The sequence below is a fragment of the Melozone crissalis genome, unplaced genomic scaffold (genome assembly GCF_028551555.1).
Source record: "Melozone crissalis strain CALT ecotype California unplaced genomic scaffold, PUWL_Pcris_2 ptg000042l_1, whole genome shotgun sequence".
NCBI classification, from domain to species: Eukaryota; Metazoa; Chordata; class Aves; order Passeriformes; family Passerellidae; genus Melozone; species Melozone crissalis.
The window spans coordinates 48,483,917-48,508,054 of record NW_026535820.1 but is presented as its reverse complement, the minus strand read 5'-3'; positions in this window follow the sequence as shown (position 1 = coordinate 48,508,054).

Here is a 24,138-nt window from a genome sequence, read left to right as displayed (position 1 = left end):
ATTCAATCAGTTGGATTACTATTACTTGTGGTGATGCAGAAGATAAGTTTGCCAGCTATTGAGTCATCTCTTAATTTCATCTTGACTGGTCTTGAGTCATCAATAACAATGAACTGATTTTTGGCTAAAATATTGTCTGTTTCTTATGAGTCAACACTTTGTATAGCCTGATATTTCATCCCCAAGGTCTTATATCCCCCACTTCACTCCCTATAAATCTTAAAGCAAGGTTGGTGCCCCGTGCCTTATTTTCCATTCCATGTGGTTAAAATATTTTTCAGTTGAAATGACAAGAAGAGGAATCATACTTGCAAGATTTCCATCCATCTTCTGTAATAGTGTAGATCTACTGAAAAGTCACCTGTACCGGAGTCTTGTTGCAAACATACCTGCTACAGTGCTCACCAGCCTATCGTGGTCAGGCATGTCCTGATTCTCAATAAATGCCAATTTTTTGTTCTGTTGTTTCTTCAGGGACTTAAAAGCCTATGCATTCCCATTCAAACTTCCTTCATAGCAGGATTTACAGGTCTCTGCAGAACACATTTGCCCCATGCACAAGCATCTTGTCCTTCACACAAGCACAGGTGTATGAAAAATGATAATGCATGAAGAGAATTATGGACTTTTTTACTTAACAAGTTTGTTCTGCACAGGAATTATTTTGAGCACAGTTAAAGTACGTGGCATCTGTTACAAACCTGTTGAATCACAGAGGACTAAAGAGAACTAACTATCTGTAAATAAAACAGAAAGAACTTTGAAGGTTCTAAATACTACCCCCAAAAAATGAGTTAAAAACCAAACAAGATTAAATGTTCACGCAAAAAAAACTGATATATTTTTATTTAATACTAAAAGAGGCAAAGAGAAAGAAAGACAGAAGTAGAGAAAAATTAGAAAAAGCTAAGGTTACTTTCAAAAGCACAGGATAGGCCACCACCACATTGTGCTACCTTTGTTACTACTGACAGGGGAAGGAGGGAGACAAGCAGTTTTTGCCTTGTTCTCTTTTTTTGCAGTTTGAAGTGTCGCACCTGCCTCCTCTGATCTCGGGAGCAGTTTGGCTGGGATGCAGCAGCCCATCCCCTGGGATGCAGGTGCAGCACACAATGGCTGCGGCCAAACCTCGGTGTGTTCACAGTGCTCTCACTGTGGGATCCAGGAGCAGGGCGGGGGTTCCACAGCTCACCGTGGCCCTGGTCCAGGGCTGCAGGATCGGGGGGGTCTCTCCAGACAGGCAATGTTGGCTCCTGGAGGCCTCAGGGTGTCTCAAAGCAGGCGGTGAGGGGGGAAGGAGGGAAGGCAAGGTCAGGGATTCTGCCCCTCACTTTCTCCTCCACATTTTTCACCAGTTTCTCTTTCCTTTTTATGGGCTTCAAGGTGGGCTACTCACAGTCCATCCTGCATGTAGTTTTCCGGGGTTCAAGAGTGAACAGGCAAACAAAATGATGAAGCACTTTTTGAAGCCTTTCTCTTGTTATCAGGCTCTTACAGCATCCTAATTGTTCCCTCAAAAAATCTTATTTCATGTGCTAGAAATCTATCAATTGTATTCTTCTGAGTGTTTTAAATGCAATTCAATTACAATAAAAAGCAGGTCTGATACTCAGTTCTAGCCTTTAAAAACCAGAGACATGTAGAACTGAAGAAGTCTGAAACAATACACTACTTCCATGTGTCTAAAGTTTTACCATCCAAGTGTGGTCTGATGCCTGTCTCTTCAGAATCAGTTTCCTAATATTTCTTTCCTGTTGCAGATTCTGCAAAATTCTTTTTTATATTCTTGTGCTATGGTGAGGACCAGTCCCAGCTATTTCTTTCTAACAGTCAATGGAGCACATTCTCTTCACTGTTGGCTCATTTGAGAAATTGGACTAAGGAAAAAAAATCTAGACAGCTATACTTCAAAGCTCTAATTGACTCAGAGCAGTTTTGCTACAATCATCTAAGCATTTAGGAAGACATATATATCTTCATTCTTCTATTTTTTATTTTTTTAGAAAAGCAAACAAAACCAGTTACCTTTTGTATCTCACAGCATTTTCTATTTAGTCATTCTCCTATGCTTTTTTCCTCTCCTCAGCTATTCTTTTATGTGTTTTTCATAAAAAGTACCGCTATATACTAAAGAAAATGTGGTGTTAGCAAAACTGACAAGAATGGAATAATTTCATTACTTGTAAGGTGAAGTACATCCTATAACTCAGCTTTATATTTCCCTTTTTATTTTTCTTTCCTTTGTTATAAAATATCACTGATGTGATTTACAGTCCTTTAAATCTATAGACAAATATTTTCTATTTTCTGTGTCTCTCAATCTTAATTTACCTTCTTGTTTATATTATATTGCTTTTCTTTTTTGTTAACTTCATCTTAGTAAATTGGAGTCAAGAGTATTTTGACCAGCTGATTCAGATCTGTCTTTGAAAGTGTTTATTCTTCCTGTTTTGGTGGTATGTGCAAAATATCAGAGAGCATTTCACACTCTGTTGTCTGAATCATTCATGAAAGCAGTGATGTGAACTGGGTTCATCTCAAGCCTTTGCAAGGATCTCACATCATATGTTCCCACAGCCTGAGTGCATTTTAAGTGTGTGTTAGCTAATAAGACCTGTTGTGCGCACATTATAGTGGTTTTTATCTAGGCTGTTGAACTTCTTTTATTGCACTGAAAAATACTGGAGAAATTAATGATTTTAGAAAACAGAGAGATGTTGAGTGATGTGCTTTCTTCAAGGACTGGACATCATGAGTGGTTCTACTCTATTTTTTTCTTCAGTGCTTGTAAAGGCACAGCCCCTGTCCTTTATCATTTTGCATGTCTTTTACTGGTTTATTGTATGCATGTAATTAATTGATACCCTCTGACATTTCCCTTCCACACCTGCTCCAGTACTTTTCCTTATACTTTGTGAAGTCCTATAACAACCAGTGGCTATAACAACCAGTCAAGTGCATCTTCTAACAAAAGGTTATCTACACAATTTAACTCCAAAACTTGCTTCTAACAGTGTCTGAACCACAGTAGTGTTATTTTTCAAGACTTGATTCTTCTTTGATTCTTTGATTCTTCTTTTCAAGACTTGATCCTTTCTTTGGTAACCCAAGTTATTCAAGTTAGTCTGAAACGTAGGATTGTGAGGTCTATATATGTATGTATATGCAGAAGTGTACATATGCATATATTTATTCAACATTTTTATGTACATGTATGTATACGTACACATATCACAGAATCACAGTATGACAGAATATTCTGAGTCAGAAGGGAATCACTAAGATTATCAAAGTCCAACTCCTAGGCCTGAACAAGGCACCCCAAGAATCACACCATGTGCCTGAAACCATTCTTTAAAGGCTTGAGTCTTAAAATCTACCAGGTTTAATGCTGTGACCACTTCCCTGGGGGCCCTGTTCCAGTGCCCAACCACCCTCTGGGTGAAGAACCTTTTTTCTAAAATCCAACCTAAACCTCCCCTGACACAACTTCAGGCCATTCCCTTGGGTCTTGTCATTGGTCACCACAAAGAGAAAAGATCAGTACTTGCCCCTCCTCTTTGCCTCATAAGAAAATTGTAGACTGCTACGAGGTCTCCCCTCAGTCTCCTCTTCTCCAGAAAGAGCAGACCAAGTGACCTCAGCTGCTCCCCAAAGAGCTTCCCCTCCAGCCCCTTCACCATCTCCTCTGACTTCCTTTGGACAATCTCTAATAGCTTAATTGATGTCTCTTTTATCTTGTGGCACCGAAAACAGCCCCAGCACTGGAGGTGAGGCTGCCCCAGCTCAGAGCAGAGCAGGACAATCCCGTCCCTTGCCCAGCTGGTGATGCTGTGCCTGTTTCCTGCCAGGACAGGGTTGGCCCTCCTGGCTGCCAGGGCACTGCTGGCTCATGTTCCACTTGGCATTGACCAGGACTCCCAGGTCCCTTTCCATGGCACTGCTTTCCAGCCTCCCATTCCCCAGTTTGTACATCCAGGGTTGTCCCATCCTAGGGGGACAGAATCCTGCACTTTCAGAATCCTGCACTTTCCCTTGTTAAACCTCATATGGTTGGTGATTCCTCTTATGTCTAATTTATTTAGGTGTTTCTGCAGATCCCCCTTGCCTTGAAGAGAGTCAACAGATCCTCCCAATTTTGTATCATATGCTAATTTACTTAATATCCTTTCAAGTCCTGTATCCAGGTTGTTTATGTAGATCATATGTATACATATATATATGTATAAATATAGGCATACATACTGTTTGTATGGTTAAGGGTTCTCTTTTCCTAACCAAATTTTAATGAAGTTATTTCCCTTTCAAACACTTAGGGTTTGTGTTAACAGCAAACTTTATTTCAAATTAGAAAATCAATATATAACAAAATAAATAATCACAAATTATGAAAATCCAGGGGGTTGGACAGAACTGCAATTTTGTTATATGTCTGTAAAACCAGTGTCTTACTTGTGTGAAGTTTTAAGTTCCAGAATTTCATTGATAAGGACAGACTATCACATTTTACAATGTCTGATATTTGTAGCTCTTCACATGTTCAGATTTTTTTTTTCCTGGATGACTGTCTTCTATTTATGACACTAAATTCTGCTTCTTAGCCTGTTCAGGAGAACACTAGTGTCTTTGCTTTCTTCTTGTTAAATGAATTATATTTGACTTAGATACCTGTAACTATTAACTTATCAGGTACATTTGTTGGCCTGTTTTTTTGGAATAGGTTATGGATTGTGAAGTTCTGTCCCCTATGACTGTTGATCAAAATTGCTATTATCAGTTGCTGTAATAATAATTTACACCATAACCCAGAAGGCTGTTGCAGCATACATGTGAGATCACTACTTACATCAATTATTCTCCCACCATAAAATAATTTTAAAACATTTAAAGTCAACATATGGCATTAAATTTTCTGGTGGAAGCCAATGTTCTAGAGTTTTTGATATTCATAAGGATCCACTTATTACATGTGCCAGTGGAGAAATCTTCCCTTTCATATTATCATTCTGAAGTTTCATTGATGGTTGGCCACTGGGGTGTTCACAGTAACCTGTTACCACATCATATTGGGCTCTTCAAATTGTGACTTTTATGATGCCATTAGGGACATAGCAAGCTCAGACTGGATTTTACCTTATTCTGAATAGATTCTGTTGCCAATTTTGGCTGAAGTTATGAGTGAGTCATTTTGATAAACAATTAATACAAAAACTTTAGGTACTATTTTTTTATGATACTTCAAAAAATTAATCTCAGCCTCCTTGTAATTACAAGTAAAACGCATTTTCTAACCACAGATTCAGTTCGCCTTAAGTTCAAAACTTGCAATGAACAAACACCTTCACTGAAATCAGAGGACATAAAGAGAAAATGGTTTAGTGGTTGAGCTCAGGAAGGCCAAGGCCAAATTTTTGCTTTTATACTGTACTATGCAGTACTTTCATCCCTTATGTTAGCATGTATTGCACATCCTCAATATTATTTAAATCTTTTGTTCAGGCTGGGCCAAGAGGGCTGTATTTTTCTGGCTTCCCTACGAGGTCTCATGTGGCACTGCATAAAAAGCTTTATTAAAGTAAAGCGATCTCATCTTCTACTTCCTTCTTATCCATTATAATGAAAGTTACTGTGTCAAAAGAGGAAATTAAATTGTTTTGACACGATTTTCTCTTGAGAGAGCTGTGTTGGCTGCTTTTCATCACCTTTTTATTTTCCTGTAGAGTGGTTATAAATTGGCTGTTTAATAACTTCTCCCAGTATCTTTGCACATACTGAAAGTACTGTGACTGGTCAGTGGTTTCTCAAGTCTTCCCTTTCCTGGTGGAATGTAATGGCTTGCCCCTCCTCAGTTCCATGAGGCTTCTCCTTTCTACAAGATCTCAAATGTAATGACTTTGATTCAGGTACTATTTTGGTTATTTTATCAAGTGGTCAAGGCCTTTTTAATTGTACCAAATATATTTAAATACCTTAAACCATAATATTTTATGCTCTTTCTCCATTTCTAGGAATTTTCATTTATTCTCAAAAACTGTGGCTTATTTGGTAGGGTATTTTTGATGGTAAGTCAAATCTTGCTATGTCATTCATCTGATCCCAAACTGGATGGAAACTTCTGAAAAAAAAACCAAAAACCAAAAAAAAAAAAAAAAAAAAAAAAAACAAACAACCAAACCAAACCAAAAAAAACCTTTAAAATCCCCCAAAATTAACGTCTTATTTCAGGGCCTTTCTTCCTTTCTTTTTCTTAACAATTTTGAAGCTAAACCTCCTGTAACAATCACTAGTAGCTTACACCTTCTAATCCTCAGACACCTACTGTCAGTTGCAACTGAGGCTGGAGAGAGATGTTTCCTAAACTCCCTCCCATTTCACATTCTCCCCATTGTATTCTCTAACTTCTGTAAGACATTGTGTCTGTGTTCCTTTCTAAGAGGTATTAGATAATTAATGTTTCCCTTTATCACTGGCTCTCACTTTTTCTGTTGCCTAAAACATCCTTTTTCCTGCCTGTGGTACAGTTTAAAAGACTCACGTTTAAAAGAGTCTCTCATCATTACAAACCTTTGTTCTTTGCTTTCGATATTCATTAAAAAAAAAAAAAAAAAAAAAAAGAAGTCCAAAAACCCTAACCCAAAACAGTTTAGTCTATCTCTGGGATGTGCTTTTACAAGGTGGGAAAAAAAATTCATATTAATTCCATAGAAAATACTTCATCCTTGTACAAGTAAATATAACTTTTCATGTCTTTTGCTCTGTGATCACAAATTCAAATGAGATTTGGTAAACCTGCAGCATAAGGCACCTCTAGTTATTGCAGCTTAGCTTTTCCCTTCCCTTCCCTTCCCTTCCCTTCCCTTCCCTTCCCTTCCCTTCCCTTCCCTTCCCCTTCCCTCCCCTCCCCTCCCCTCCCCTTCCCTTCCCCTTCCGCTTCCCCTTCCCCTTCCCCTTCCCCTTCCCCTTCCCCTTCCCCTTCCCTTCCCTTCCTGGAATTTCCTTTTCCTTTTCCTTTTCCTTTTCCTTTTCCTTTTCCTGCTCTGTTATTAGGAAGAAAATATTTCACTGTCTTAAACAATCTAACAAGAAAACATTTCTCTTACAATTAATGGTATGAGCACAGGAGATTCACCTCTCAATGCTCTCTCTGTATGAACAGCATATGTATGCTGTCTTATAGAACTTATTATAATTAGACTCTAAATCCATCATTCACTTTAATATAGACAGACAATTGGGGAATATAAAATTAGGGGTAAAATAATGTGCTTTTCTAGGTGTATCAGAACAAAATTGATTATGACATAATCGAATATTATTTAAAATAAAGTTGAATTAACTGGTTACTCTTTCTGGTGATTAATCTTCATTTTGATTGAAACATAATAGTCATGTCATTTTAAACAGAATATGTAATGGTTAGCCCCAGCATTACCAGCATTGTCACTAGTAGAGCAAAGTATAGCACGAGTCATAACAAGATAAATTACATTTTCTCTAGGGGGTGTAGCAGATATAAATATATACTTCAGAAAAGTTATGAAGCCTCTTGAACTTAAGAAGATTCTTTATATATTTTAAAAACATGATAATACTTTATTCCAGACCCTATTAAAAGTATATCTTTCACTTGGAAAAACTGCAAAGAATGCATGCTTTTGAAATATGCTGTCAGGATAAATTTGGCACGAAAAAAAAAAAAATTAAGTGTCAGCTAGATGTGGCAAATTGTTTGAAAAAAAGAAGCCCATTATATTTGCATCCTTATCTCTCCTTTAATGTGAGATGAACTGAACTTATGTCTCTGCTCTATACATTTACAAGGTCAAAAAAGGGACACAATTTTCTTCCTCGAAATTACTATCTTATGTGCACTCAATGTTCACGTTCTCACCACCATGAATCCACATCATGTGCTATTCATCTGATTTTCCCTCCAGCAGCAGCTAGGAAGGTGCAGAAAGGCCATGTTCAGGACTTAATGCTCATATTGCCAATGTTTACCTGCCAAATGAATTGTTTACTTGCCCTTCCAAACATATTTCTAAGACATTTGGAGTTTTCGTGGTATCTTCCCAAAAATGTGTTTTCATAGTTATTCTATCTCAAAGACCTTCAACAATTCTACTCTTAGGAATAATGAAGTTAATGCCTATTGATCCCTTGAGAAGCAGTAAAACTAAGTAAAAAAACAAGATGAAAGATTCTCAATATCCAAGCATGTTTTGGCATTTTTTACAGATCAGAGTTATGTAGGGACAGAGGAGATGGCTTAAGAAAGTAAATAAAATGAAGTTGTGTGTTCTCTGTACTGGCAGGAGGCAGTAAGCAAATCCTGTGTTGCCTGTGTTCTTGATTGAATGTGATAAAAATGTGATAGAACAGCTTAGCTGTCCTGAGAAGATGTTTTTGAAGACAGACATATTCTGATATTTTTCATCTTAGGCAGCTCCCCCTAGGTCTGAGATTGCACTAGCATTACTAACTGTAAAGAAAGCTGGCCCATTCCTATTCTGAACTAGTATTTTTTAAAAAAATGTGATCTGACCTAGCATCAGCAAAAGACGTCAGATCACTGATACAGATTATCTGCAGCTTCCCATGCATAAAGACTACATACAAAGTATGTAGTCTTCCTTTTGATGGCTCTCACTTCGGCCAAGATTTTTTTTTCTTTCAGTATCCATGACATGTCTCTCATATTGTCCCGTCAAAGTTGTGTCTTCCTCCTTGATTATTTCCCCTGCTTTTGCAACATCTGTGAGGTTAGTTTTGGCCTCTTTTGGTCCTTTGCACTGTACCTGATGTAACCCCTGTCCATTTTCTTGTAGTCCTTAAATTTCCCCAATTTTTACTTTTTCTCCTTCAATTTTATTTCCCTTGGTGGTATCTCCATTCCAGAGTGTTCCTGAGTCCTTCTTTTCTGTTTTGGCCTTCAAGGGAGATCGATTTGGGCAAGCTTTGGTGCATGTCCCTGCATTTGATGGCATATGGCATGCCTCTTGATGGCTTTTACTTTGGGGAAGATTTTTTTCTTTTTTTTTTCTTTTTTTTTAAGTATCCATTCCATGTCCCTCCTATATACCCCTCCAAGTTGTATGTTCCTCCTTGATTTTTTTCCCCTGCTTTTGCAACAGCTGTGAGGTTAGTTTTGGCTTCTTTCGGTCCTTTGCACTGCACCGGATGGAATCCCTGTCCATTTTCTTGTAGCTGTTAAATGTCCCGATTTTCTTTTTTTTGTCTTCAGTTGCATTTCCTTTCATGGTATCTCCATTCCAGAGCATTTGTAAGTCTTTCTTTTCTGTTTCCAGGACTTCAATTTGGATCAATTTTGGAAGGTTTGGTCCATGTCCCTGAACTTGATGTCATCCCAGCTTGAACTTCATTGCCTCAGACAAACCTAACTCTCGAGAAGGCAACAGATCCAACCAGCAACAGCAGAATCCTAGTCATAGCTGAAACACTTGAAGATAGGAACTTGCCATGTCCCAGCAGCATTCCTCAATCTGCTGTCAGATTTCTGTCTGGATAACCAAAGCACAACTGGCGCATGAGGGAAGTTGGGAGTGCATGTAGGAGTGGGCACAAGGACAATGTTTGCAAGACATACAGCATGGAAAGAATAAGAATTCATGCACCTGAGTACTTGGTGCTCTGAATCCTCCCTCCCATGTCTTTTTCCTGAGAAGGTTTATTGTATGTCAGGCAGAAGAGACACAGGACTCCAGATACCAAAACTGGCAGAACTACAGCAGGCATGGCTACGTGTACACTGGCAATGAACCACCTGGTCCAGTGGCAGTAGGAGGGCTGAGCCTTATTTCACTCTGGCTCCTCCACACCATGTAAACATAGCTGCTGATCTGAAAATTAAAGATGCTTCTGGCAGTTGTTGACTCTTCCTGGCTCATTAAACCACTGAAATATCTTCATCCTTCTTCTAACTGGCTGTCAGTCCAGCTCAGCTACTGGACCAAATGCTGTGGCAATCAGCCCAATGGAGCTGAGACAGGATTACATCCTTGTAGTTTTTATTGGCTGTTGGGGTTGTTTTATGGCAAAGAGACCCAGTAGCCATTCAACCTACTTTTGCCTTTGTTTTCCCACTTTAATGGTAAATTTGCTAATATGATAAATTATCCAGTCTGGTGACATTTTGCCAAGTGTATTTCCTCTTGTCTTCCCTGGGCCCTGCTGTGAGACTGGTGTAGCAAGACCCAGTGTAGGTGTGGTAAATCAGAGGATGTCCAAGGCAAAGTAAGGCTTGCACTGGGAGACAGCAGGTGATGGCCTACTCTCTGTCACCTGAAGCCAGTAATGGAGCTGCTGAGAACATTGAAAACTCAGGGGCATAATAAAGGGAGGGGAGAGAAAAGGTCTTGGGGAAGGGGAACAACTTCATGAAGGGATGCTTAGTGCTACAGTTGGAGAGAGTTCCTATGGGAACTGGATGCAGAAAACAGCATAGGCCAGCAATGCTTGGCTACAGCAAGGCTGGGGAAGAGGTAGGCAAGTGTTTGTGCTACAAATCATTAAGATCTGATACAGCAGAAAGTAAATTTACAAATCTACAGGTGGAATAACTGCATATAACTCAGCAGTATGAGAAGAGTAGAAGCTCAGAGAAAAAGAGCAGAATTTAACATAGAACATTTATATGAAATCTGTCCAGCACAAAAAGCATATATTATGTCAGAATAAAGGTCCAACTAGGATTCATGCATATGACAGCCTGATAGCAACCACTTGTGAGAAAGGACAAGTTTACAGATGTTTTCTTCTGAGATCTAGCAGTTTGGAGATTTCTTCAGCCCTACTGTTGAGTCTTATATGCAATGCTATTGCTGTCATTCTTGAATTTGATTGTGTGGTAACTTTTAGGATAGGATCAAACTGACTTGTCTGCTGAGAACCTGATGTAACAGTAAAAGTAATTTGGTTTATGAAAAAAAAAGCTTTGTGGTTTGTGGTGTACACCCATCCTAAGTGGTCAGTAGCTTATGTACTTTCAATTCCAACCATACCATTGACATTTTATTATTTTTGCTGAAGACCATCCTAAGATACATATATATATATATGTGTGTGTGTGTATATGTGTGTACATATTTATATATATATATATATATATATATCAGACTATCAAACTATTGAAGATGGAATTTTAGGAGTCCTCTACCTCTGCTGAAGTTCATAAGCAGTTTATTTCTCAGCTGAAGTCCATTAAACTCTATCAGGACATGATGGCATAATTGTGTTACATTTCATTAGCCCATGTTTTAGTCTATTTAGACATGGTTGAAACCAATTATATTAAAAGTTTTTTCCAATCTAAATTATTCTAGGTTTCCATTACTTTGCTGTTCAGTTCCAGGTCCAGGATCTGCATTAAGTGCACACTGACTGTGCACCAAGTCTGCTACTTCACTACATAATTTGTTTTTTTGGGTCTTTTGCCCAACCTGGAAATGAAACTCAAGATAATTTTAGTAAGGAGGCAATATAAACAGGGATCTTTATTTGAAGGCCTTCAGGAGCAGCTATGGAAAGATGTCCACAAAAGTGCACTACCCCAGGGGTGAGTACATTTTTATAGGTTTTAGGAAATTAGCATAATTAGCATAAATGATAAAAAACACAAATTAGGAGGACAAGTGGTGATGCAATTCCCCCAGGCCAAGCCCCTTCTCTGTATAATAACACTTTCCTCTTATATTTTAACTTTCCAACTTTAGGACCTAAATATTTTCTCTGGATATATTGGCAAAAAAAAAGCTACATCCCTATAACTACCTCCCCTTTTTGTTACATTAGGAAATGTTAAGAATTTGACCAGTAAGACTCTGTACCATCCTGTATGAAATTTTAGCTAGAAGATGAATCTCTAGAGGTGAAATATTAGTGTTTCAGGATATGCGTGAAAATTCAGCCTTGCTGAGTATTGACAGACTTGAAATTATTAAAAATCCAACAAAGAGGAGAACCTGCAGTCATGTCTTGTCACTCATGCTTCACTCTAGAGGGTTAAATGAAAATATTCAATGTTATAGTGGTGTGGGAGCAAGTAAACCCACACTGTATTTATTAGGGACTGCCAAAGAAATGTTATTTGGTGAAATAAGTCTCTATATACAGCTTTGGAAGTATTGAGAACAAGTAGACTCCAAATGAATCATGTAGGAACTTACATCTTGTTTCATGAAGAATTTGTCGTAGGGAATGATTCAGTGGTTTTCCGTGAGGAAGAAAGTTATTATAAGATGTCTTCAATAAAAAAAGATTGGGCTTACACAGATATCTAGGAGAGATATCTAGGAGAACAGAGCGTATAATAGACACTAGAAACTTAGCACCTATTCTGGACTATTTAATATAGAGGGGGATGCACAGGAGAAGAGCAATCAGTCTACAGAAAGGGTGCCGTAATATAAGCTCAGTTTTCAATCTATTTGGCAGCTAGCCTTGAGCTGGGATTACTTTTAAGGTTTCCAGTAAAAGTGGGTAAATTAAGTACAGAAAAATGGCTCAAAAAATCAATGAGAAAGTGATCTAGCCAATGGCGTTACCTACAGACTTTCTGACCCCATTCAGTGACTTTTGCACCAATAAGTCCTACATTAAAAATGTTTTTCTACACCGACCTTCATCAGAGGATATGTAAGGGCTGTTCTTTCACCAAGAAAATCTACAGCCTTTGAAAAATAATTTTTAACATAATGAGTGAAGAAATTTAATCTAAAAATGAGTATTTAAGCACAAGATGGTCAAGGTGAGTTGGTGTCTCATGCTGACCAGTTTCAAAAGCAGTTTAGTACCTACATAGAAGGTTTGTACTGGTACCTTTTACCTGAGGAAGTCAATCACTGAATGAAAATACTTTGAAAAATTGATCCCCAGATGAGTTTAGGTAGCAAAATCTACCAGTAAAATAGACACATGATGTATTTTACCCTTAGAAAATCTGGTATCAAAGTTATATGTAAAGAAATCTGAAGCAGATCTTATCTGCTTGAGTTATGTTACTGTCAGTACCCAAACCAGCTTATTTAGACATTCATCTTGAAATTTACCTCACAAACTGTAATATCAAAACCATAGCACATAAATGTGGTCCCAGTCTTACAACATCATGAACTAAATGGTTCATTTTCTAGATCTGCTTACCCTTATTCTGAGACATTATCTTGGAAATTCTTGCCTATGAGCAAATTGATTAATCAATAAACCATCTATCTGAAAAGAGAAGCAAAAATAACTAAATTACATAGATTTTACTGATAACTACTTCTCTATTCATACATAAAGCAAATATTATGCACTTTTAAATGATGGTAATACATTTCATATTTGCTTGAAGAACTGATAACATTTGTAGTCCTATAGCAAAATGTTGATCTTCTGTCATTGTATAATGAAAAAAATCACAGTGCCATGCCTATGCACATTGAACAGAAAATTTCAAAAGAACAGTGTTTTATAGTAGGTAACTATAGTTACCTACTATAGTCTGTCATACAAGTATCACATATTGAAATGCAATCCTCATTACTTCTGTATGAAACCACTATTCCTAAACAAAGCCATGAGATTTAGTCTGTATATCTGTTTTATTCATTCACATGAACACAAACATAAATAGCAATTATTGTATATCTGACTTGTGCCTAAAACTAGCAGTGTATTATGGCCACAGGGCTTTAATCATGGGTACTACCTCTTCTCATGAAAAACAGCACAATGTGGTGCTATCTTACCACAGCATGGTAGAAAGCCCAACAGTAAAGATGGCAGAAGGATCTTGATGTTCTTTTTTGTTACTGGTATAACAAGCAAGAGCTGTTTTGAATCAAAAATATGTTGGATATTAAAAAGGCTTTCTTTTTTTTGCAGGCCAGATTGTGCCTTATAAGTAATGATATATGATATGTATTGATATAATATTTGCTGACATAAACAAAGCACACTACTAAATCAACCCTTGGGAAGTATAGCACAGCAGCCTGAACTAATCCCTCAGTTATAGGCTCTTCTACTCTGAAAAAAATTTACTAAAGCATCTGCCTGATACCACAGTGGAAATGACATTACATATAATTGAACTAAAAGCTCTTGATTGCCTACGTGGTAAGGAATCTCAGTGTCTACACCATCAGTTGATTGAGCCCTGCAATTACAGCCACTTGAATTGTCATGTTTGATCTCAAAATACATGCTCCATCTTTTAAGTGTAAAGCCTGGACACTCAGATGTGAATATTTGCCTTCACACATGTGTGGAGTTACTCTTCAGCCATCTCACATTCACAGAGCAACATCACTAATGTGTCTGCAAGTAACATGACTCCCTTTGGATATTCTCACTTTCTCATCAGGCCTAAACACATTTTCTTTTAAACTCTAGGGGCCCCTAAGCAGGAGTTATATTAAGGCCATTCCAGATGGAGGTGGCAGAGTTCAGACACATTCCTATTCTTGGCTCTTCCCACACCTATTAGTTAATAGATTCCTACCTTGTCCTTGATGTCAGGTTAGTCTTTCAAGCCTTAACAACAGGGAAAACTCTGTCTCACCCTCTGCATACCAGGATCATCACTAGACTAGCAGAAAACCACCTCCTTCCCATTTTAGATTTTACTGCAATGTTTTCTATTTTTATTATTTTTCAATAGCACACTGAGATTTTATTGCATGTCCTGCTTGCAATTGATATGTTAATTGGCTTTCAAATTGCCTGTTATCAGAGAAATCTTCTGCTTTGCCAGAATTGTTGATTTGAGTTCAGTCTAAGGCCAGTGCTTCTCTGTGCTGTGTTTATGGGATCATTTTCCATAACCTATTCCCTGCAATGTCCTTGCAAAGCCCTCAGATTTGCAGATGAGTTTACTCCTTCAGATATTTTGATAGTTCTAATTAGTGTACATCTTTAACATTATGCAATTGTCTTCAATTATCTGTTTCAGTTTTAGAAGTGTTTAATTGCCCCTATGAAAGTGCACTGTCAACCGAGACTAGCAATAAAGGTAATCCTGATAATAGCAGACCTCAAAATGCATGGTGATGAGGTTTGTTAATTACTGAAGTGGAATTAGAGTGTATAATTAAGATTAAATTATTTAGTTCATAGACTGAGAATGTCAGAATATGGCCCTTCAAATACATCACTCATCTATTCTGTAATTTTTTTACTCTAATTTTATAGCATATTAGTTGTCTGAGTAAATATTACCTGAAAATTTTTTACTGAGGAAATGGTTTATAAAAATGAAAGTGGTTTCTGTTACGGTAGTTAAATTCCCTAGAAATCTGGAAATTGCTTGCTAATGCTGAGAACACTTGAAAGATTTCAGGATTTCAGAGCCATTAGCAATATTGCCTTATTAACAACCTTACCTCACACAGGTGTGAATGAACTATGTTATACATCAGCTTTGAATTATTGTACATTCTAAAACTTAGCTTAGTATTGAAGAGAAAAAAGGTTTTTCAAATTACATAGTATTACAACATTTATCTTGTGATTTTTTTTTGATAGCCCAGATTATGAAAATGGACTGCCATACTCTGTTTATCATGAAAAAATATTGCTTCCCTCTACCACTGAGAGCTGACTTTGTTAATGAGGGGGGGGTGACCTTGGCCATCTGCAAGACCACACTCAGCTGCTCTCTCAGTCTCCCTCCTCTAGGGGGGACCAGGGAAATGGAAAAGATTATTGCTTGAGATGAGAACAGGGACATAACTGGCCAGTTGTTTTGATGGGACAAAGCAGACTCAACTTGGGGAAAAGTAATTCAATATATTGCCCATCAAAACAGAGTTGGATGTTTCACAAAAAAATTCAAAACTATCCTTTGCTGAAAAAGGAGAGAGGCTAGGATGTGAAACATAGAACTACAAGAGTAATTTGATTCATGTGCATGAGGTGTCATATTGGATATTGGATATTAGGTCACTCCAAAACCTTCTCTTTTCCAGGTTGAAAAATCAGTTTTCTCAGCCTTTTTTGACAGGACATGAACTCCATCCATTTAATCACTGTGGTGGGCCCTCGTGCGGACCTGCTCTGAGAGGCTGATGTCATTCCTGTGCTGGGGTCCCCAGAGCTGGATGCAGCACTGCAGGTGGGGTCTCACCAGAGCAGAGCAGAGCAGAGCAGAGCAGAGCAGAGCAGAGGGGCAGAATCCCCTCCCTCCCCTGCTGCCCACGCTGCTTTTGGTGCAGTAGAGGATGTGTTTGCCTTTCCCAGCTGTGAGTGCACATTGCTGGGTCATGTCCAATTTTCATCCACCAGCACCCCCGAGTTCTCAGCAGGGCTGCTCTCAGTCTCTTCATTGCCCAGTCTGGGTTGACTCCATCAGGGGATGGGGTACAATTTGGTTGGCCTTTCTTTTCTTACCCATGTGCTTACAGAATCCCTTCTTGTTACTCTTCATATCCATTGCCAAGTTCCGTTCTGTCTGCTTCTTGGCTTCCCTGACCCCATTCCTACACATCCAAACTGTATTCGTGTACTTCCTGCAGGAAACCTGTCCCTGCTTCCACAGACAAATCTTTCTTTCTTACTTCTCAGTTTGAGCAGCAGATCCTTGCTCAGCCATTTCAGTTTCCTGCCTGCCTTGTTTGATTTCCAATGCATGGGGAGGGACAGCTCTTGCACTTTAAGTGTCCTTAATTTTAGTTAAGTGTCCTTATTTGTAATAAAAGTTATGTAACGTGAAATATTTTTGCACGTTAATAATTTTCCTTTCCACTGTTTATCTATACATCCCTTTCCCCTTTGCATATTGGTAGGTAAGACTAAGCTCACCGCATGCCACATATGAAACTCATTATACATGTGTGAACAGTCCTACTGTTCTCTACAGCCCTATGTAAAATATGCTGTGTTTATAAACTTTTAAGTGTAAGTATTTATGTTTGGATTCCACATAGGAAAAAAATTAACTGAAAGAAAATTAATTATTTCTTTAATATTTTCCACAGTTTGATGGAAAATGGTTTTTGCAATGCATAAAATGAAATCATAATGACATAATCATAATGGTTAGTTCCTTAGACACAAAAAAACTCATATCTCCTTAAATGTCTGCTGTGTAATTGTCATAATATTGAAGTAAACCTGGCCAATGATTCTTGCATATAATCAACAAATTGAACCACAATACTATGATTTATCACATGATTGATGCTTTAGGAGAGATGTTTGCAAGTGGAAATATAACCACTAGGATAAATAAAATTAGTCTCTATGATCAGTTCTCTCATTTTTTTTTGTGTCAGAGTTTAGTGAAGATTGCAGCTACATTCCTTAGAAACATAGTCTGTAACATTTTTTTCTGAAAATGAACAATTAAAACTTTACGGAGGCCCCAGCCAAGTTTTAAAAAAGTTTCACTAAGTAGATGGTTATATACTTTGGGATTGTATCTTTCCTGATGGATTGAAAACACAATTATTCAACCTAAGAAATGTTTCAAGTATCTATAGTAATTTTCATCAGTGGAAAGATTGAGAGGTTCTTCATGGATAAACTTGTTTCCCTTCTGTATTTTAATTGTACACTAATAATGTGTTAATTTATAATCTAGGGATAATTTCTGTAATTTTTATTTTAGAGTTGCAACCATTTCACATTCAAAACATCAGATGCTTTTAGAAAAAAAATCCAATTACAAAAAATCTTCTGCACCATATTTGACTTTTCTTAAACAATCAAATGTTAATCAGATAATGTTTAAGCTTTATTGAGTGATTTTCCTCCCCAGTAATCTTTTGGTGCTCATCAACAATAAGTTATGGAGAAAAGGCTATTTGGGTTGATAGTGGTTTTAATCCTTATTTTGTAAGCCAAATTACTTCTTTTACCTTTTTGCACTAAACAATATACTTGAAAATGCACAAATCTCTATAACTTACTAAGTTAATGGCTTTCTCAACTATACTCCACATGATTTTCTCAGGGAAATAGGAGACCTCAAGTATGACATCTGATGATGCTGGCTTAATTTGCAGATAGCCTGCTTGCAAACCTGAATTTTTGAAGATGTATTACATCCTCTTTTTGAAATCATCCTGCACAACGTGACTAACTCCATATATTTTTGTTTTTCTGTGGAAAACTGTGTAAGGAAAATAATATCCTGTTTAAGTATTTGCCTGTTTTTTAGCCAGTAGTCAGCTATAGAAGCATAGCTAAAGTTTAAGTAGTATGACTTGCTGAAAAATTAAAAGGAGCATATAAACCTCAGTTGTGACATTCAGCGTTTTTCCACAATCCGGTGATCTTCTCCAGTTGTCCCGCTCCTTCAGAACCATGGAACATATGAATTCTGTGACAGTCATAATAAAAGGAAATTCTGTACATTAGCTCTGGGGTTTTTATTCACAGAAGATGGAACTGGGAAGTGATGACTGGTTGGCCTAAAAGGTAAAGCCTTTTCTACAACACTGTCAAGATGCTGCAAAAGGCACAGGGCCAAAGCATGGGCATTTCGGAAGAAAAATGCAAGAGACTCTGTGAAGAGAAAGGGAAAACAGATAAACAAAACCACAAAAAAAACCCTCACTTTAAATGCAAAGCTTTAAATACAACTGCCCAAAGACTAAGAAAATTGCACAGCAATTACTTGTTTTAGCTTGGCTGGATCATATTACTCTTAAAGATTACCTAAACAGCTATTTAACTGTAATATTCAGTCAGATGTAGACATAGAATTGTTTGAAGCAGTATTGCAATACTACTCCAAATAGAAGTTTTGAGAGAAGGGGGGGTTTATTTTTGCCCTGGATTTTATTTCATTGTTAAATGTTAGTTTCAAAGGAAAGCAGTTCCAGAAATACAGTTTATAAGGAATGTTAACTTGTTTATTTTTAGAAATCTAACAATGTAGGAATGTCACAACATATGTCTATTTCAATAATATAAGTATAGGAATCTCTCCAAATGAATACCTAGCTATCATGTCTCATAAGAAGAATGTTGACCTTTGTCTTCCTGTGTCTTACTGGAAGAAAAGTAAATTGACCCCTTCAGTTAATGCCTATAAACCTCCAAATGCTCCATAGATCACTCATCAATGCCACCAGCCAGCTAAACTAGCAGTACAGAGTCTTGGATAAATATTTGTATCACCAATTTCAAACATCTAATTCATATCGAGTAATGTATTTTGGTGTATATGGAAGTCCATAGTCAATATTTCATGTGCCTGTTTGAGAAGTGCATTTAAGTGGCCAATTTTCTGTCTGCTATTTTTGATTAAAAAAAAAATCTGAAAATAATGTTTTTTAAAAGGCATATGTGCTAGAGAAATTAACTTTCCTAACTTCTGAATTGTTTCTAAATTCAGTTTAAATTAAATTATCTGGTTTAAGTATATAATACTTTTAAAATCACAGGAGAAATCTGTCATCACAACCTTTGTTTGTAACTGTTGAATGTAAACAAGGAAACAAACAAACAAAAAAAACAGCCTGAAAATGGTGATCATGACCTGAACTGTAGGGAAGTTAAACAATAACAGGTGTCCTTGCATTTGGAAGTAAGTTTGGATTAAGAGTAAATTATCTCAAAACTTCACACCTGCAAAAGAGACCCCAGCCAAAATCCTAACCCATTTTTTTGTGAAGCCTACGTTAGTAAATGACTGCATCCTGAAATTCAATAGACCAGGCATATTTCCAGATTCACCCAAGGTTTATATAACTGAATCCTGGTCTGTGATAGCTTAAGCTCACGGAAGTTCCATAATCTCTAAAAAGGATATTTTTGTATCCTAACTGTTCTAACATTTTTACTTCTGAGAAAGCCAGTATGTGCCCTCTGAAATATGATTTCTTCGACTGAATTTTTGCTACTGCAAATTTGATGAGACACATGTTTCTTCAAATGGCCAGAACACTAATTAACTGATTTCTGCACAGCAGTGTCCTGGCTGGATTACTTCAGTGTGATTCCTGCTTTTCTTTGACATATTTCTGTGGTAGTTATTTTTGGCTAGTAATCCACTTTTAAACTGCTTTCCAGAAAACCTGCTCTTTTAATAAAGTTCAATTTTTCAAATATCTGTAGGGTATGGCTTTATTTCCTAAAGAAATTCATCTTAAAGACTCTTTTAAGTCTTGATTTCATAATTACTATGAAAATTTTTCTAATTTTTTATTAATTTTAGAGTGTCCACATTTGACTTCCCTATTAAATCAGCCCTACCTTGCTGTCAGAGCAGTTTTCCTGTCATTATTTCAGTCATGCACCTTATTGCTGTCCTCCAGAATCATTTGGCATCTCAGGATAAATGAACAATTTTTTTTGGGTCCTAAAGAGTACACGCGGTTGGGAGTTTATAAATTGAACATCCTGGATTGTGAAGTGTATTCTTTAAGCATGGCTTCTGAAAGACTGCTCAGAGTTTGGTATCATTTTATTAAATTTAAATAGAAATCTTTGTCATTGAGCTGAGTGTTGTGTCCAGCTTTATTGACACAGGGCTATGCATAGGACAAATTGCAATTGACAGCAATTGTTCCTTGCTGTTAAGTGTTGGAAAATAGGTATTAGATTTCCTCATGAAATAGAAGAGGAGAATGAAGAGGATGCAATGGTTAAAAGTAACAATTCTAAGGATGAAGAGTTCCTTTGAGGACAGTCACTTGTCAAACAAACAGCAGTAGTGTTGATATTTCATTATGCAGCTGTGGGGTTTTGGTGGTTCTTTTCTTTTAATGGGACAGGGCAGAGTTTTTGGTAATGACTTGGGCTTGATTCTGCCTTCAGTGTTGTACCATAGGATATTTTTTTAAGATGGAGTCAATCAGAATAAAAAAGGAGAAAAAAAACAATCTATGAGCATTATTTTCCCTTCTGGTTCACTTAGGGGATATTTTTACCAGAAAGCAAGAAAACCATGTTTTCATTCCACATATTCACTTTGAAGTTACTGTTACTGACTCACTTAAGAGGAAGTCGGACTAGTCTATATTGAAAACTGCATTCTTTTGGAAAAATCAGGGCTTTTTTTGAAAATAAACAATGTAGCTGAAGTTTGGCAAGAAAATGTATAAAACAGAAACGTGCCAATGAATAATATTTATATTTGTCCTTTAGACTTAAAAAAAAGGTTTTTTAAAACCTTATTTTAAATGCAAGAGAAGTCTTAATCATAAAAGAGTGTTCTTATCCAGCAGAATGAGTTTTTAATATGACACATTGAAGTTCTCAGTCATTTTTAGGCAAGTTGAAGTCCCTTGAAAATATTTTCACAGATGAAGTGCTGACATAATCTTAACTACAGCAGTGTGATCATACAATATTTTTTTTTTTTAATCACATAATTGATTTCAACAAAACAAGCAAAAAACATGTGTCTGTGCTTGCATTTCCTAAAGGGATATGTAAGTTTTGGGTGCTGCCAAAGCGCACTGTTTTCCTTCAGATTTACTGTGTGTAAAGGAAACTGAAGATTTTTGTTTGTTTGTTTTCAGTAATGGTGCTCAGTTTCTACTAAGAGCATTGCATATTAGCCTGTCAAGCAAAAAAACATCACCTAGCAGCTCCAGGTATCTTTCTAACTTTCTTTTATGAGTTTCTACAAATGTATATATGCCATTAGGATGTAGTCATGTCTGTCTGTGTGTCTTCCTTGTGCACAGCACAATTATTTTGCTGAGTGTATACCAGACTTTTGATTTCATGAGTAGCACAGAAATTTACATATAAAGTGGCTTCTTTCCTGCTCACCTTGGTGATAGGTGTTACATTTTTAACACATAGCAGTTTGTTTAAAATTCAGTTCTAGTTCTCAGGATGCATTTTCCTGCAAGGTATCTTTTTCTTCAGATGAAGAAGGACAAGATGTTATGTGTCGTGAGCATTTTAGAACTACTTCTTCTAAGTCATTGATTTTGTTTACCATTACACTCTTCCCTATTCCTGTTTGGGTTCTGTGTTTCTGAAAGAATTCTCCGTGATATTCTGACAAAAGGATATATCATTTTGAAGTAGGACAATCAGATATCAGGCAAGAACCATGAAGTTGCAAACACAGTGGAATCTAACAGCACAGTGGTTTGAACCATGCAGAATTATACTTTACTGTAGGTAAGCACAGGAAGGATTAAACTGAAATCTGCTGTTTGCTTGGGATGTTTGGGGTGTAATGCATTGTTGCGGTTTAACCGCAGCCAGCAGCCAAGACCCACTCACTGCCCTAGCAGCAGGATTGAAAAGAGATCGGAAGGGTAAAGCTGGAGAACTCAAGGGCTGATATAAAGAGGGAAGTTAAGGAGGGAAAGCAAAAGTCATGCACACAAGCAAGGCAAAATGAGGAATTAATTCACTTATTCCCAAGGGCAGGTAGGCGTTCAACCACCTCCAGGAGAGCAGGGCCCCATCATATGTAATGGGGATTTGGAAAGACAAACAGCATCACTCCAAACATCCCCCCATTCCTCCTACTTTCCCCCACTTTACATACTGAGCATGAGTTCATATGGTCTGGAACATCCCCTTGGTCAGTTTGGGTCACTTGTTCTGTCTGTGTCCCCTCCCACCTCCTAAACACCCAAAAGCTCCTCACCAGCAGGGCAGTGCAAAAAGCAGAAAAGGCTTTGGCTCTTTGTGAGCCCTGCCCAGAAACAACAAAAACACCTGTGTATTATCAAGCCTGTGCTCAGCACAAAACACATGGTTAGCTCTACCCCACTCAAAACCAGCACATGCATGTGTATGCATGTGCTACCTCTAAAAATCACTGGTTCTTCATCTTCTGCTGTTTCTCTTTGCACTCTGACATCTGGCTCCTTGTTCCTGTTGATACTTGTGCAGAATGTGGCAGAATGGGTAGTACTGAATAGGTACTTAGTAAATATTCCTGAACAATGAGATAAGAAAGAAGAAAAGAAGGAAATACATGGGAAGATCAATTAAACCATAGGGTATTACCTGCTAATTAGAATGGGAAAGAATTACCACTTCAGTGGAAATCAGCATGAAGAAATTTTTGTATCTTAAGCTTGTGAGCCTGCCTGCTATAAATTTGTCTGCTGTAATCCTGAAGACACAGACTGAGCTGAGTGTTCAAGATCTTAATTAATCATCACGTCTTTGTTCTAATGTCTGGGGTTTGAATCTCAAATAAATAGTACTAGAAGCAAAATTTCTATCAAATCAATGCTAAAAAAATATTTCCTTTATGAAAAAAGTTTTACAGATGAACAATTTGAAATTGCTGAGAAAAGCTAATAGAATAACGGGGTTCTGTGTGATGACATTTGTCCATACACTGAGGGTATTACAGGTGTTTAATGCTTTCAGGTGGAAGAGAAGGAAAATAAGGAAATTGGTGTGTTCAGTACATGGCATCCTAAAGCAAAACATACATGATTTATTTATTCATTGTGCATGTATGCATGTATTGTTCCTTTTTGTGTAGTCTGCTTGGGAAGTGAGCTGTATATGAAACAATTCAAATTTTCAAAACTGCAATATTGTCTCCAAAACTTAAATATGAAAAAGGCTTTCTACACTGATAAAATTAAGGCTATATTCAAGCAAATGTAGTCTTACATATATAGAGGAAAAATTATGTTAAGATGAATTCCAGAACAGTTTTCTGGAAATAGCAGAAATAAAATGCAGAAGAATGTTTTTGGACTCAGTGTCCATCTGCCAATGAAGGTTCTCAGAAAATAATTGTAGAAATAAATACAGAAGTTGCTTCATTTGCTAAAAATGGCATTTTAATTAGAATATAATGATTTCGTTTGTCCACATTCCAAATAGTCAAGTACCTATCGGGAAGTTTCTTTATGCAATAAACTTCTAAAAACTTGGCCAAACTTCTGATAACTTAAGCAATCATACAACTTGAGAAGACCTGTTCAGGTATATAATTTTGTGAAAATTTAAATTACCATATATTGGAATAAACATGCTACAATCTGAAATTTTGAGAAACTACAGTGTGGTTAGTTCAGATCTAAGTGGGAAAGATGAAAACACTGTCTTTGATGTCTAGCTAATTCAAGTCTCTGAATAGATAGAGGAAGAAAATAGAATTCTTTTCCTGCTCCTCTGGGTAATATTTCACCATGAAGCATCACCAAATGGAATCAACACCATTCAATAAGACCAAGCAAATGGCTG